Source organism: Canis lupus, chromosome 26 (assembly GCF_003254725.2).
Source record: "Canis lupus dingo isolate Sandy chromosome 26, ASM325472v2, whole genome shotgun sequence".
In the NCBI taxonomy this organism is placed as follows: Eukaryota; Metazoa; Chordata; class Mammalia; order Carnivora; family Canidae; genus Canis; species Canis lupus.
The window spans coordinates 33,609,590-33,626,417 of NC_064268.1; the positions used below are offsets into that span (position 1 = coordinate 33,609,590).

The window sequence follows — 16,828 nt, forward strand, 5'->3', positions numbered from 1 at the left end:
TTTCACAGTGAATTCTAAATTGTTTGCACATCATCTTAACACTTACCTCTGGGCTCCAATCTATCATTAAGCTAGGGCAATTCGTAACGCTACACCAAATATAGCAGCCCCCTCCCCTTAAGAAAGATCACAAACAGATCACATATTAGTGTCCTAAATTCAAATTCAAGTTCTCTTATTTGCTAGCTGTAGGAACCCCCGGACATGTTTCTTAGTTTTTCTGTAATATTCTTATTTGTAAAATGTGGTCAATGATAATTGTCTTACTGAGTGTTTGTAAGAACTAAAATATAGAAAGATGTAAAGTTCACCACATCTAGGAGTTTCACTGTACCACTGTACCAGATTCAAAAGGAAAAAAAAAAAAAAAGAGTCACATCTCTGGGCAAGGGGGTAGGAGTAGATTGTCATTAGCTTAGGTCAGAACAATCAAACTACAGATTTTGTACAGATACTATCACTCTGTAGATGATTATTTAATTTGAAAGCAATGAATAAGTGATATCGTAATGACTCCAGGTATGCACATGTGCACGTATGCGATTCATTACATTCTGTTAAACAAGGAGTCCTTAATCTTTTCTTTTTTTAAGATTTTATTTATTTGTTCATGAGACTCACAGAAAGAAAGGCAGAGACACAGGCAGAGAGAGAAGCAGGCTCCATGCAGGGAGCCTGATGCAGGACTCGAACCCAGGACCCCAAGATCAAGCTCTGGGCTGAAAGGAGACGCTCAACCACTGAGCCACTCAGGTGCCCCAAAGAGTCTCTGATGTGACAAAAAGGCCATACAGATATAGGCTCATTCTGGTGACTCAGATGCCCCTTCAGGGAGGATGGAATGTTCTAGCTTCCAATGTAGGCAGACATGGTTCAGCAGCAGCTGCTTCAAGGATCACTCAGCTACAAAGAGCTGCTTTGCCCAAGGTCACATCCTTCCCAGTGAAGCCCACATCCTGACTGGTGGCTGAACGTGAGGACCTGGAGGTTTGGCCATTCAGAGTAACTCCAACATGCAGTCCTAACTCCAGGCTCCTCAGGACTAGGCCGGCACTGGTGTTGCTTAATAGTGGAATTTCTTTCTCAGTCCCGTTCTGCTTTCTTCCACTGCTTTCCACATGCATTTATCCTAAAGGTAACCCCAGTAAAACCATTTGCAACTAATTTGCCTCTCATTACTTCCTGGAAACAAAATTTGTCAACAAAGACCCTTCCATAGAAGTGGTTTTCCTCAAGTCTATAAGAATCAAAGATGGGAGGATATTTTTGTCTTTTTTTTTTTTAATCTAGATACAGACTGCAAAATATATAAATAAAAACAGGCAATATTTCTTTGGCTTGTTTTCTCACTATTTAGTTTATGATATCTCAGAAGGATTAGTTCATTGGGATTCTGAGACCCGGACTGGAAATATTCTCTGTGGGTATCATAATTCACCATGTGGATATATAGCAAATACAGTCTGTTTTTCACTGTCTTTTTCCCTCTATCTGAACATTTTTATGAGGAGCTCCTTTGAGCCTACAGTCTACTCTAATGTTTTTATGACTCCTCAGTATCATACTCATCCAAGTCCGCACAGACAGATTCCTGTCAAAAGCGATCAGTCTTCGTGAAAGTAGTAAGAGTAATGCTTCCTCTGGGCAAACCAAATCAAAGTGGTTCCAACTTGTCATGTTGGACGATACCTTCAGTTTCCATTTAGATTCTTCAGACTTTAAGTTTGAAATGAGTCAATAACTTTCTTCTTTATTATCTGCAAAGGTTCTTGGCAGATAGATTATAGAGTTTCAGCTTTCAGAGTAATATACTTTATTTTCACTTCCAATTTTTAACTATTTTTTTCTGATTCTTTTATATCACTTAAGCATAGTGACTAGACTGTTGTTGGCCATCAACATAATTTCATAAGATAAATCCCATTATTCTCAAAAAAAACCTTCCACTGAACCAATTACTATTAAACTATTCTTGATATATTGAAACTATCTTAACGCAAAAGAAATATGTCCTGAAGTTTTCCTTTATTTTTGTAAAATCTCCAATCAGGCTTATTTTCTCTCATTTAAGCAAAAACCCAAGGATGTTGATAAAATATGGATCTCTTATAAATTCCTAACCTTTAAAAATCTATAAATATTTCTAATATCCAGGTGAACACCAATACTATCTTAGCAACTTGCACAATGCCCACTGTGGGGTATTCATTCTAAAACACTTGCTGATGGTTGATACAATCAGTAGCTCACAGGGCTGTGCTCTGAAAGTCACAATGGAAGGAAGGTGGCTGGAGAAGGAAGGGCACAGCAGAACTTGATTTCAAACATTTCTCCTTCAAAAGGCAATTGTACATTTTGTGTGTCTTCTCTGGTCCATCTGCACGTTAATGCTACCCTAAGGGAGTAAATAAAGCTGAGTTATTCCTTCTAACTCATTCTAGTCCCTTACTCTAAGTGGATGTGATAGATAAGACAGTAGACAATGTAATTTTCAGTTACTTCCATACATTTTCGGCAGAGAAATGAATAGGAAACATACATTTCTAAACCTACCAATTTGGTGACATCCCAGATTCAGGGAATGGAACATAATTAGGATGGCAAAAGTCGGGGCCTAGCCCAAAGAATGATGAATGATAAAATAAAACCATGGGATCAGAGCCTATATTGGGCATTCACAGAGTAGATGAATAGGAAAAGATTGTGACAATGTATATAAAATGGAGAAAGGCCTTTTCATTTTACATCTGTTATTTGGGAAATAATGTGTGCTTGTGTCTAGTGAAAGGCATTATTCAGAGTCCTTGGGAATTAGGTGATATTTTTCTCTCATTAGGTGGATATCATATTTATTAGACATTTTTATTTCTTTTGCCTTAGATCTGCATCTGATAATCTAATATTTGACTACTCTCCAGAAAATAAAATTATGGAGAATTTCACAGAGAATCCAAACTTACTGTCAATTTTCTCTAGTTTCCATTTATGATTTTCTTCCAGCACCAATACGAGCAAATAATTTGTGAGAGAACATACCATAATAACAAAAAACTATTTAGCAGACAGAAGGGCAGTATTTAGGAATTAGATTATTCTTGCCTCTTTGGGGAAATCCTTGGGCACCTTTATATTTAATCCAAAAAAAATGCCAGACAAAAATAAAATTAAAACGTATGATTCATAAAGAGGATCAGAAAGACATTTGAGAAGAAAATATTATATCCTCAACAAGCATAGAGGAAGCAATTTAGAAGACTTTGCATAAAAGAAAGGAAAGTAGCATGTTGTGTCAGAATCTGACAGATGAGGCGAGCACTAATGAAAACAGAAATGCCTGAGCCAAGCAGATGATCATATAAAATGCAATCCATAAGGTGACATTTTTGTCTTCCCTCCTTCCTTAAGAAGTATCTATTGCCCACATCTCCAGAGATGCCTTGAAAGATTTCTTTACAGAACAGTTTAGGGATACGTTGTAGAAAGTAATGTAATGAGTGCTCAAGGACCAATACTTATATTAAAATGCTTATTTATGGTATTTTAGGAATTTACAGAGGCCTTTGTGTTGACTGGAGCTTCATTCTCAACATCACCTCCAAAATGGGAAAAAAAAATAAGTTATTGAGAGGAAAAAAATGTACTCTTGTTATTTATCACAGATGGTAAACCTACATACATAAACAGATACACAGTGTGTCTCTGGTAGTAACACTGTGTGGAGGAGCAGTTAGGTCCATGGTCCATGGTGAAGGGCGTACAGTGGGGCTCAGGAGCCTGCATGTTCAGGTGTTTCTGAGGGAGGCAGAGAGAGGGCTGAGGGTGGTCAGGTCTGGAAGTAGAGAGAGGATATGGAGCCAGAATTAAGCAGGCAAGAGGCAGCATGGTTAGTCAGGTGAAATCCTCAGTGTAGGGCCTGGAATATGTTTGCCCACAGAGAAAAGATGAGCTTGAAATGTTAGATGAATAGAAGTTAGAGGATGACAAAACAAAATCTAATTCTGATACACAACTTGTCACCATTGCACAAAATGGTGTGATGCACAACAGACACAAAGTGCAGAATTACCCAATGCAAAGAAATAGGGAAAAATACGAAAAGCCCCAGGTCTTCATGTCCCCTTCCAGGACTATATATTTGAGAAAGGTGAAACTTGTACAGAAGGAAAATTTCTTCCTCCACTCTTCAAGGCTCTTCCATTAAATTTACATAAGACATTTTAACAGGAGAAAGAAAAAAAGCAAGTTTTATTACATGTGTATATAGGCCCAGTAATGAAATTGAGACCTAAATAAATGACCAAAATAGGTTTTATACTTTTCAAAGGAACAATACATTTGTGAAAAATGGGTAGGATAAAGAAAACAGGTGTTTGGGAGCTTTAATTAGGAGGGAATCCTAAGCAGAATTTAGGCATAGATAGTAGAGTAGTAAAAAATGTAGCGAGAATTGTTTTTACAGCTTTCTTGGCTTTACAGTCCCTCTTGATAGTGATAAAGATGTCTTTCTACTTCTTAGTACAGGGAATATTTTTCATAAGAAAGATTTGTTCCCTGCTTTCAAAGGGAGAGGAGGACCTGAGTGTCCTCGCCAGTTGTTCCTTAAGAAATTTATTTAAAATAATCAATATTACCCAAGTGCCCCATCTCGGGGTGACCTGCCCTTGGCTCCTACAATTACTATAGAACCACATAAAGACACTAATGAACATGTAACATTATTTTGTTTATATTTGTTGTATGAAAATGAATGTGAGGAAACTCTTTTCCTGAAGCATCCAAGTCCTAATCTCTGAGTGTTTACCATTTTGTGAAAAATGAATGTTTAAATTTTTTAGTACAGGGCTACATGCTTCTTCCTAATGCTTACTTTTTAATCACCTGGAGTTAATTTACATTCTATTATTAAGAGAGCTGTGGGCTATGTTGTAACTGCTTAAACTGGCTGGCTTAATTTGACATTTGGTTCATTTGCATTAAATATCACCCAACTCTAGAAAGATAGTTTATTTCCATTTGCTTCCTGTCTAGTGTTTTTCTGTAGTTTCTTTTCTTTCTTCTCTCTCTCTTTTTCTTTTCTTTCTTTCTTTCTTCTTTCTTTTTTTTTTTTTTTTTTTTTTTTTTTTTGCTTTTCTTCTTTATTTCTGTCCAAACTCCAGCTTCCAACTGGTCATTTCTTCCCTTGCCAGAGTTTACAGAGTCTTTTCCCTCACAGTGCCTCCCATTATTGATGGGTGGGCAAATTACTTCTATGCTTCATGTTTGACTGAACAACAGGCATCAATAACAACATAAAGTGGTTCATGCTGGGGCACCTGGGTGGCATCATCAGTTACACAGCTGACTCTGAGTTTTGGCTCTGGTCATGGTCTCCAGGTCATGGGTGGGGCTCCAGTCTAGCTCCACAATTAGCACAGAGTCTACTAATTGTGCTGCTCCTTCTCCTTTTGCCCACTGTCCACACCATGTGCTCGCTCTCTCTTTCTCAAATAAATAAATTTTGGAAGGAAGGAAGGAAGGAAGGAAGGAAGGAAGGAAGGAAGGAAGGAAGGAAGGAAGGAAGGAAGAAAGAAAGAAAAGAAAGAAAGAAAGAAGAAGAAAGAAAGAAAGAAGAAAGAAAGAAAGAAAGAAAGAAAAGAAAGAAGAAGAAAGAAAGAAAGAAAGAAAGAAAGAAAGAAAGAAAGAAAGAAAGAAGAAAGAAGAGAAAGGTAGATTTGTGTTCAGTGCAAGAGGGGTCAGAAGCCTGGTTGGAAAGGCTTCTCAAAAAGAGGATAAGTACCCTGGAGGCAGGTTTTGAAGAATTATATAGGATTTACAAACAGAAAACTATCAGGGAAAGTAGGAGAGATTGGTATGTTTCAAGAACAATGAGGATGGTGAACCATATTATTGTTTCCCAGTTTGTTCTGTGCCACACTGTGAGAGCATGTGCATCCCCAGCATGGCATCAGCCTTGCCATACAAAGCTTGTCTTGACCAGCCAAGAGGGGGTATAGGTGATATGTTCCACTTTCAACCAGAAGCATAGAGAGATGTGGCTTGGTTATCTCATCTCTCTTTTTTTTTTTTCCCCCTTGGTCACATGAATGGCATGTTCCTATAAAGGCTGCTCCTTCTGCCTCTTTCCCAGAGTGGAGACCATCAGAATAGAGCTGCAAGGAATTCGGGACTGATGCTGCATATGTGAGAAATAATCAATTATGGCTGAGATACATGTGTCTCCATTCATTTGTCGATGAACATTGGGGCTCTAGCCATAGTTTGGCTGTTGTGGAATTTGCTGCTATAAACACTGGGGTGCAGGTGACCCTTCGGATCACTACATATGTAGTTTTGGGGTAAATACCTAGTAGTACAAGTGCCAGGTTGTGCGGAGGCTCTATTTTCAATTGTCTTGCCTTTTTCAATGACATAGAACTAGAGGGTATTATGCTAAGCAAATAAGTCAATCAGAGAGAGACAATTATCATATGATCTCATTCATATGTGGAATTTAAGAAAACAGAGGGGAAAGGGGGAAACAATAGGGGCAAAGAGAAAAAAAATAAGACAAAAATCAGAGAGGAAGACAGACCATAAGAGACCCTTAATCATAGGAAACGTCCCCTGAGGGGGATGCCTGGGGGGCTCAGCTGTTTAGAACCTGCCTTCAGCCCAGGGCATGATCCCAGAGTCCTGGGATCGTGTCCCACATCGGGGTCCCTGCAGGCAGCCTCCTTCTCCCTCTGACTGTGTCTCTGCCTCTCTCTCTGTCTCTCTCTCTCTCTGTCTCTCATGAATAAATAAAATCTAAAAAAAAAAAAAAAAAAACGGAAAGGAAACAAACTGAGGGTCACTGCAGGGGGGGTAGGGATGGGGTAACTAGTTGATGAGCACTAAAGAGGGCCCTTGATGCAATCAGCACTGGGCATTATATATGACTGATGAATCACAGCTCCACCGCTGAAACTGATGATACATTGTATGTTGATTAATTGAATTCAATTTTTAAAAAGGGGGAGAAAAGAAATAAGCATCAATGGTAGCAGACCATTGAGTGTCAGAAGTGTGTGAAAGCTGATATACAATAAGTAAACTATTTCAGCTAAAGTGTGCGGTTGGTATCAAAGGGTAAGTTACAGGAGATAAGTACAGAAAGGTTAGCATGAGACCCTGGAGTGTTCAGAGAAAATGTGATTTACTCCGTAACTGGTAGTAGTTGCTTTGGCTCTTGGTAGATTCAACAAAACTTTCAAAAAAGGCACGTATTGCCGGATGAAAGGAAGTCCTCAATTTGACATTTATTCAGCAAATATCCGTTGACCACTTAGGAAGAATAAGCATTAGAAAGTCACAATGAGCAATTATTTCTTAGGCCCTCAAGTTGTAGCCAGGGAAGTGCAGGAGAAAAACGGGTAACTGCATTATGTTGCAGAGCTAAATACAAAGGGAATAGCGGGCGATCTTAGTGGTTGGGTAGCTGTCCTGCCTGGGGGGCCAGGGAATGGCATTCCAGGGCCCTTAAAGATAGTTTAATTGAGGTTTTTCTCCTTGGTAGAGTGCAAAGAATTTAAAAACCCTAAAAAAGACATAGGTTTGGAGAAAAATATGGGCAGCTGTCAAATCTTTTATGCAGGGAAATACTATTTACTGATTTCTCTGGGTAGAATTTATCTTTTCAGATTTGGAAGGATGGCCTGCAGTAATGACAAGTAAGAAAATGTTTAGTGTGAAATAACTCTCATGCCCCTTTCAACTCTCACTATAACGATTTTAAATCCTCACAACTTATGATCAGGTTATGATGAGTCACCCATTGACATATGCATTTGTTTCCCAATCCGTGGTGAAATCACTTTAAAATGCGACTCAAAGTTATCATCTCTTCTACTTTCCCATGGAATGTAGTTTTGATTTTTACAAAAACGCAACTAAGCTTTCTCAAGCCAGACATTGCTAACATTTCTCAATGTGGCAGTGTCCATAAAGTCATCAGACACACATTTTCATAGAAATCCCTCTATCATGTGAGAATACTACCTTAATTTATGCATGAAAATCCTTAAATATTCATCATTTTTGTTTATAATAACTAAAGCGCTCTTCCCTTTCCGCTATTTATCATCTGTTCGTGTAAGGTTTCCTTCTATTTGTATTTATTGCACTAAAAACAGTTTACGGACAGGCTTCATGATCTTTCACATATGAATTCTTTAATTATTGCAGACAACAAATTGTCAGAAAAAAAATGTTGAAAACAGCAATGTTAATAGAACCCAGTATACCCACTATACCAAATTAAATATGATTCCAAAGAAAACGAAATGTATAAATAAGCCAAATAAAAATAAACTGATGTTTCCTACCAAAAAATATTCTTTAAGAACTGTAGGATGGGGCATCTGGGTGTTGTAGTTAGCGAAGCATTGATTCGGTTTCTGTTCAGATTGCTATCTTGGATTCATGAAATAGAGCCTCCCTTTTGAGCTCCATGTCCTGTGGAGTCTACTTGAGATTCCCTCTCCCTCCTCCTCTGTTCCTCCTACTCATGTTCTCTCTCTCTCTCTCTCTCTTAAATAAATAAATATATCTAAAAAAATAGAAACTTAGGACAGAATGGAGGTTTTTTTTTAAATATAGTTTCTAAGTAGATATTGAAAAACCTGTAGCCATCACCATGCTATTTTTAACTGATTACTTAGTATGACCCAAGCATGCTGCAAGTATCTTCCACTCTCATGAGAGACAGTGAGATAGATATTTGTCATCGTCATCATCATTATTTCAAAGATGAAGGTTGGAAGCTGATAGTGACTGACTCCCCAAAGTGACAGGGTTTGAGGGTTTGAGAAAAGTTTGGCTTCTAACCCAGAGCCGAGGCCTGTAAGAAATCATAAGTTTATATATGGGTTTTCCGGATTCTTAGGGATTCAGTACTTGAGAGTTCCAATATTTGATTATAAAAATTATTCGTTATGGTTATGATTTTAGTGATTTGAGCTCACATACACTTGCTACCTGCTAGACAGTTGGTCTCTTCACCATGGCTCAGTAATGAATATAAAGCATCTGCATGGAGAGAGGAATATTTCACCAACAGCTTGACTCACTCACTTTTGTCTCTTTTTACACTGATAATCACAGCCCTTGATATACCTTAGCTTCCTGGAAGAATTAAAGACAAATATCGTATATCTTTTTGAAGTTGTTAGGTGATTTAAAAAATGCATTTCCATTAGTCATGTCATTAAGGATGCCTTGCTCCACTATTTCTGACCCCCGGTTCAACAGCTTCTGTGTTTCCCACCTGTAGGTGAGAAAGGAGCTCATATCCTCTCCTCATTGCTGTAAAGGACAAGCAGAAAGTAGAACTAAGCTCCCTCCCGGCTTCACACTGGGCTAATTAGGTGCCACATTGGGAGTTCACACTTCTCTAATAGCTGTGTTTTCTTCTTGTCCTCAATGTTCTCCATATGGACTTGAGTTTTGTGAGAATAAACAAACTATTTTATATCTAAACATTAATCCTAACGGGCATGATTACAAAACGTATTTTAAATCAGAATTAATCACTGAAAATATGCACAAGTAGTCTATCCAGAGACTTCTCGATGGAAGAGGTTATAGATCTCAGACTGTCCTGTGAGGCTTTGGCCCAGGATTTTCTGGCCATGTGAAAGGCAGGCTTTTAGGTCTCCATAGAGTTAGTAGCCCCCAGTGTAGCGCTTCTTCTTCAATTGTTGTGATAGAATGCACGGCAGGCCACTCTAAAAAGATAATGAGGAAAAGAACAGATGAATATAATGTGTAAAAGATGCATTTTTCAGCTCTACTTTCAAGTGGTATGCTACACCATGGTGCCTGACAACTATTTGGTAGATGCTCTTATATATCATCTGATTTCTTTCTTAAGGAAGTACTTGGTTACTCTATCCTAACTTTGATTTTGATGATTAAAGACTTTCCAGAAGTTTTTCTAGCAAACATTCAAAGTTTTATCTAGTGAGGTCTTTATTTGACCTCGCATCATCAGCCAATTTCCCAAACAATAGGCATTCACAAAGTAACTGCAAATCAGGCCCCATGGTAAGGGGTATATCACAAAATGTGTTAACCGTGGACAGATGATTATAAAGTCGCAGCTATTACTGTTCTTCGCTTTGAGGTAGTACAAGAGAAGAGGAGATGTGTGATTTTTCTTATTAACCATTTTAATTAACTTTTAATTGATTTCTGGGAAGATAAATGGTTTCATTATAGTATCACACACTGAGCTCCTTGGCTAGATATTAAACCTCGGTGCAAACTTCCTGACAGTACTGCTGATAATAAGGGACTTTATGTTTGGTTATCTTGTCTAACATCTACATACTCATCTATAATAGTAAATAAATGCAACTACTTGGCTTAGGCAGCTCGTGTCACTTAACTTGCATGACCTTATTTATACTCCTCCATGCATTAAGAGACGGAAAAGGAAGGAAGTAGATTTTATAAACATTCTAGTTCCTTTGTCTCTATTAGATGTGAGTGTCAGTGACCTTACAGTCTTTAGAGGATTTTCCTAGAAATTTTAGTCTTTTGCTCCATAAGCATCAAGTGTACCTCCTTTCATGGCAGCTAGACATTCGGTGAATTAAATTGTTGGCGAATTGGGTCAAAACGTGTATGTGGGGGGAGGTGGCTGAGGGGCACTGATTATTACTGAACATATTACCCACATTTTATACTTCAGCTGACTTTGAGTTATGAGGACGCCCCCCGCAACATTTATTTTCAGTCAACCCATTGGATATGTATTTGGATCTTTTCTTTCTACAAGTCAGCCTATTGTGTTTTCAAAAGCTCCAATACATGAAGAGTAATGAGACAAGTTCCTTCCGAAAGGGCCTGTGGTTGTGGGACTAGGGTTTAAAGTAAATGTGATACAAAGAGGCCTTTGTCAAGGATATAATTTTGATCTGTGATGTGATCTCCAAATGCTGGGACTTTTCCTACAAGAGGAAGACCTGAGGTTGGGATTTGAAGAATGGGTGGATGATTGGAATTTCAGAGGTGAACAAGGAACTGTTGTGGCAAGCCTTGAGGGAAATGTCAAAATGTAGAGAATTGATTTGCCTTGAGCAGAGAGCTCGTACAGGAGAGTGCATAGTAAGGGAAGCTGAAAAGGTGGGGTGGGGAGATGTCAGGCAGAGGTCCCTCAGCTTCTTTCTGTAGTTTGGACAATATGTTGAAAGGAGGAGACCTTTCTGTCACTTGGAATTTCTTAGTCTGGTGTCTAAGGGGTCTGCCTTGAGAACGTCACCTCATTCACTAAAATAGTAATGACACATCAGGAATTATGAAGTCATAAAACATTTCAAATTTTCTTTAATCTCATTTGCCCAAATTTGTTTATTTGAACCCAGATGTTCCTGTCTTTCTTTACTTCCTCTAACTTTTTCCCCTGGGGGAAAAAAAAATACCCGCATTCTAAGGGACATTACCTAACATTCCATAAAAAGTATCATAAAGAAAACTCACACCCAGAGTTATTTTATCAAAGCCATGACTGAAGCCCAATATTTCTTTCTCTCCCCATGGCCTTTTCTATCAATTTCTACCATTTGAAAAAACTTGTCACTGTCCTGCTGAAAGCATATATTCTTTTGATTAGGTTTTCTCTACCATTTATTATTTCACTATAGTCCATTTTCAGAATCCCAACGTGGCTGAGAATATATGTCATGACCATAGTCATTTTCAAGTGTGTCCTAGAGAATAAAGAGTGCAAAGGAGAAATACTATGTGAAAATTTTCATGCACAGATTATTAAAAGGAAGTCTTGTTCTTGCCATTGCTCAGTGAGTTGTAGCAGTATTTAACAAATTGTATGTCCATTTGAGATATTAGTAAGTATTCTGCTAAACAAGCAGCAGTGAAAAAAGGTGTGCTATGAAATTCACTTGGAAACTGTGCTATAAACACCTGTGGGATTTGAAGATAATAATAGCAAACATCCTGTAGCTTTCTCAGGTTCCTCTCCTCTGGCAGATGGATTTCACTGATTTTGGAGGGAAAGGGGCTTAGTGTGGAGGCCAGGTGGGTTGAATAATGCTGCACACTACAGCTAAACTCACCCACCCATCTCCTCTTGTCTGGGTGAGGCTGGAATTGTTGGTCTCCATGGGGAGGAGCTCATATGGCTAAATGGGCAAACCACAGGATGTCTCTGCAAACAGATCTTAAAGAAGAGAGTGACCCAAATTCTTCCTACCCAATTCATCTCTCTTAACTGGGAGAGGGAAGAGACAGGGCAGTTATCTTACTAAAATGTCCTTCTGCTTAGCAAGATGAAACATGGAGAGAAGAAGTTCCTATTCAACAATCCTAAATAACTTTTTTAATAAAAACGCTTCTCTGAGTCCATGTGCATTGGGGAGCGCCCAAGGGAAAAGATGGTTAATGTGGCAGTTTGCTGCCGTCATGATGCCAGCACTGCAGGTGGTTCCTTCTGAAATGGAGGTCTGTTCTTACCTCCCAGTCCCTTGTCAGAGCAAGTGTCCTCACAGTCTAGTACACCAGCCCTTTGCAAGCATGAGTTGTTACAATCATTTGTGAAGTCTTGCTACCAATGTAGGTACTACATTTGCATTGTTACAATAGCAATTATTAAGTTGAATCTATACTCATGTCCATTTGCTTAAATTTGCACATATTTTCTTCAACGTAATGGAAAAGTGGCATTGCAACTCTAGGAAATCCTTCTGTAGCTATAGTTTATCTTGTTCATGTTATAATTGGTAATCTGTACCATGTTTGTGAATCTCATCTCTTCCGTGTGTAATGGTAGGAAAAGGGATTCAAAACTACTCTTTACTTTAGAGTTGAGATAGCTGAGACCTAGAGAGAAAAAGTGATATACCAAATTTAATGACACTAAAAAATAGTATGTTGGAAACACTGAGACCCATCAGCACATATACAATATAGCAATTTCTTCTTATTAAGAGTCATCTGCCATCTTAACCTGCATAATCCCTCTCTGTCCTTCCACAAAATGCTAAAAGTACAAAAATATTTACTTGTTATATGTTTGTTTGGGTCATGATTAAATACCAGTGTGTTCTTCTAAAAAATGGTGTTTTTAAGCATAGACATGGAATCAGTACTTCCATCAATGTGATCAAAGCCCTAGATGCAATTCCAATAAGTCCATAGGTTTGGTTTTCAAATTCTTAACCAAAATCATAGACGATAATAAAGCAAGACTCAAAAACCAAACAATAACTATACAATGAATAAAATTTAATAATTCTAACAGCTACTACATAGCAATGCTATTCATTTATATTCATTTATATTTGTTAGTATATTTGTTAGTATATATTGCATTCATTTATATTTGTTATATATATATATATATATAAAATTTGTTTATGATTTTGAGTATTTATTGCATGCCTACTGTGTACCAGACATTATAGTAGGCATTGAGCATTCAGCGAAAACAGAAAATCCCAGACTGTACTCAATATGGCTTACCTTGTTCTAAAGGGGAAACCAGTTCTTAAACAAATAAGGTCACTGATAACTATATAATTTAAAATTATCGAAAGGGGAATAAGTGATAGGTATATGGAGCTTTTGGTATATACAACAGGAGAGTCTGATGTCAGATCATTTTCTCTTTCATGAAAGGTCTTTCTGAAGAGGTATAACTGAGAGATAAGAATTAACAAGTAATTTAGTGATCTAATCTGTGGTTGGTGGTGGCTCAGACCAAGGTGTTTAGGACTGAGATATATATACGGATGGAAGCACCATATTATGGGTAGATAGGGGTTATTCTATAAATGACATTATGTCTTGGGCTTTGGGACTTAATATATATATGTATCTTACAGCTTGGAGCTGAGCTTCATACATAGTATTAAATAACCTTTTCCCAGGAAGCCTGGGTGGCTCAGGGGTTGAGCATCTGCGTTCAGCCCAGGGCATGATCCTGGAGTCCTGGGATTGAGTCCCACGTCGGGCTCCCTGCGTGGAGTCTGCTTCTCTCTCTGCCTATGTCTCTGCCTCTCTCTGTGTGTGTGTCTCTATGAATAAATAAATAAAATCTTTAAAAAAGTAAAAAAAGAACATTTTCTCAAATAACCAGGTAAATGGATAATTGAGAAGATAAAAAGAGATTTCAGAAATATCTACTTTTGTTGTTTTTTTTTTTTAAGTAAGTGGAGCGCTCTTCTTTAAAAAAATAAAGATTTATTTATTTATTTGAGAGAGAGTGGGCACAAGTGGGGGTGGGGCAGAGGAAGAGGGAGTATCTCAAGCAGACTACCCCACTGAGTGCAAAGCCCAACACAGGGCTGTCTCATGGCCCTGAAATCATGACCTGACTGAACTGAAATCAAGAGCCAGATGCAAAACTAACTTCTCCACCCAGGAAGCCCTCTAACTTTATTTCTTATATAACCTGTTATGTTGACAGAAGGACCATTAACTAAAATGGGGAAGGTTGGTGGTGAACAAGATTTGGAAACAGAAGTAAATATTCCAGAGTTTAATCAGGGGCACGTCAACTTCTGATTCCAAGCCAGACAGAATAATGGCCCCCAAATATGCCCTATATATGAATATATTATCTTACATGAGAAAAGGAACATTGTAGATGTGACTATGGTTGAGGATCGTATGATAGGAAGATGATTCTGGATTGTCTACGTGAAACACAATGCAATCATGCAAGCCCTTGAAAGTGGAAGAGGATGGCAAGAGAGTGGGTCAGGGGGATGAGATGGGAGAAGAAAAAGGAGAGGGTCACAGTGTGAGAAGGACTCTACCCACCATTGCTGGCTTTAAAGATGGAAGAGATGGCCATGGGCCAAGACTATGGCTGGCCTCTAGAAGCTGGGAATAGTCTTCATATGACAATCAAAAAAGGAGGTGAGGCTCTCAATCCTACAACTCAAGGAATTTAGTCAACATTACAAAGAGCAAGGAACTCCAGTAAGGGAGCTTCCCCTACAGCCCCTAGAAAGAAACACAGCCTTGCCTGTACCTTGATTTTAACCTTGTGAGACCCATGCTGAACTTCTGACTTACAGAGCTATACAATAAAAACTTGTGTTCTGTAAACTGCTAAATTTGTGGTCATTTGTTACAGCAGCAATAAAAAAACTAACACAGATATGTATGAGGCATTCTACTGGAGATATCAGCTAAGCAACTAGCAGCATATAAAACAATGTGTACACAACACCTGCATATACACGTGTGCACACACATAGCCACATAAGTCACACTGAATCCATATGTAATACGTCTTACATTATATGGATGAATAAAAAAATTTGAACAAGAATCATTTAAATTACAGGTTATATAAATGATTTATTTTGTGATCTCAAGAAATCCCACAGACAGAAAAGTCACTGGATGTTCCAGGAATGTGGGTGTTAAGAAATAAGACCTATTTATATTATATTATCAGATTATGTTTTTTTTCTATTTACTTATGTAGTGATTTCAGACAAAAAGTAAGGGTTCCCCCCCACACCAAGGGGGTTAGTGTTGTCATTTGGTTTTTCTTCTAAATGAGAAGCTAGACTAATTTGTCAATAACTTGTATGGACAATGCTAGGCACAATGTCAATGTGGAAGAATGTATGTCTATGGAAAGTCTTCAACTTGGTCACTGTGTTTCTTCCTCTTTGGGCTTCCAGCAATCTGTCCTCCATCAGTTCTCAGGCTTAAACATTGGGCATTTGTATTTTGATGAGTCAAAGGGGCAAAACCTACTGGAACGTTTGGCATTATGACATAGAAAAGGAGCACAATTGCAAATATGACTTCCACATCTTGGACTTTACCATTTCAAACATTCATCAGTGCCCTGATGTGCTTTGCCAGAGTTTGTAAAACTAGATACACGTCTGCATCAAGACTGCTAAAATACACCTCCTTTCATTCCAGGCTTTCTGGAGTGTAGGTGATTGTATTGTGTGCCTAGATCATAGTGCAGTCAAGTGTCTTATTTTCCTTCCTTTCCTTAGTAACAGTTTAGGGTAGAATTATATAAGACTTCATGGCTCCTAGGATTTACTCTAGTTTCTTTGAAAGACAATGACAAAAAAAAAAAAAAAAAGAAAAAGAAAAGACAATGACATTATTTAATGCAAAATGCACAAGTTGATAATGAGAGTCATAATTTATATCATTGTTGGGTTTGGATAAGATCAATTCTCATAACACTGACTATTCACTCAAAATTTACACATTTTATTTGATGTAAAGTGATTTTTAGGTGACTTAAATTGTTTAGTTAATATGTTATTATAATATCATTAATTTTCAGTTATCATTTGGAGATTGTATTCCAAAATTAAGGATGAGACTCTTGCAGGTGCTTTGCAGTTAGGATACTTTTACTCCCATTTGGGTTTGGGAGCAGATTTGGTTTTAAATCTCAGTTTCATGTGTTTATTTATTCAAACATTCATTAATTCCACAAAAATGTATCAGATTGCTTTATACATACCAAGAACTGGGGCACTGCATATTTATTTCTTATGTAACTCCAAGCAAGAGCTTTAAATTCCATAAGCCACAGTTCTCACACTTGCAAAATGGGACAATTATATTTATTCATAAGAACATGGTGAGGATTAATTGAGATATATAGTGCCTGAAAAAATATATATGAAAATTAATATATAAAGTGTTTGAACAAAAACTATAGCATGGTATGTTGTCATCTAGTGCATTAAGTTAAATTAATTAAAAACTAAATGTTTTTTTCCTGATTTCGAATTAAAAAATGTTAAAGGAATGATAGTAGAGGGAAACTCCAAAATTTTCACAATGTGAGTTT

The 16,828-nt window shown here is 37.7% G+C and overlaps 1 protein-coding gene across 1 annotated transcript in view; it reads left to right on the top strand.

The window, feature by feature from the left end:
• Positions 1-16,828, top strand: part of PCDH15 (protocadherin related 15) — a 906,505-nt gene that overhangs the window by 692,773 nt on the left and 196,904 nt on the right.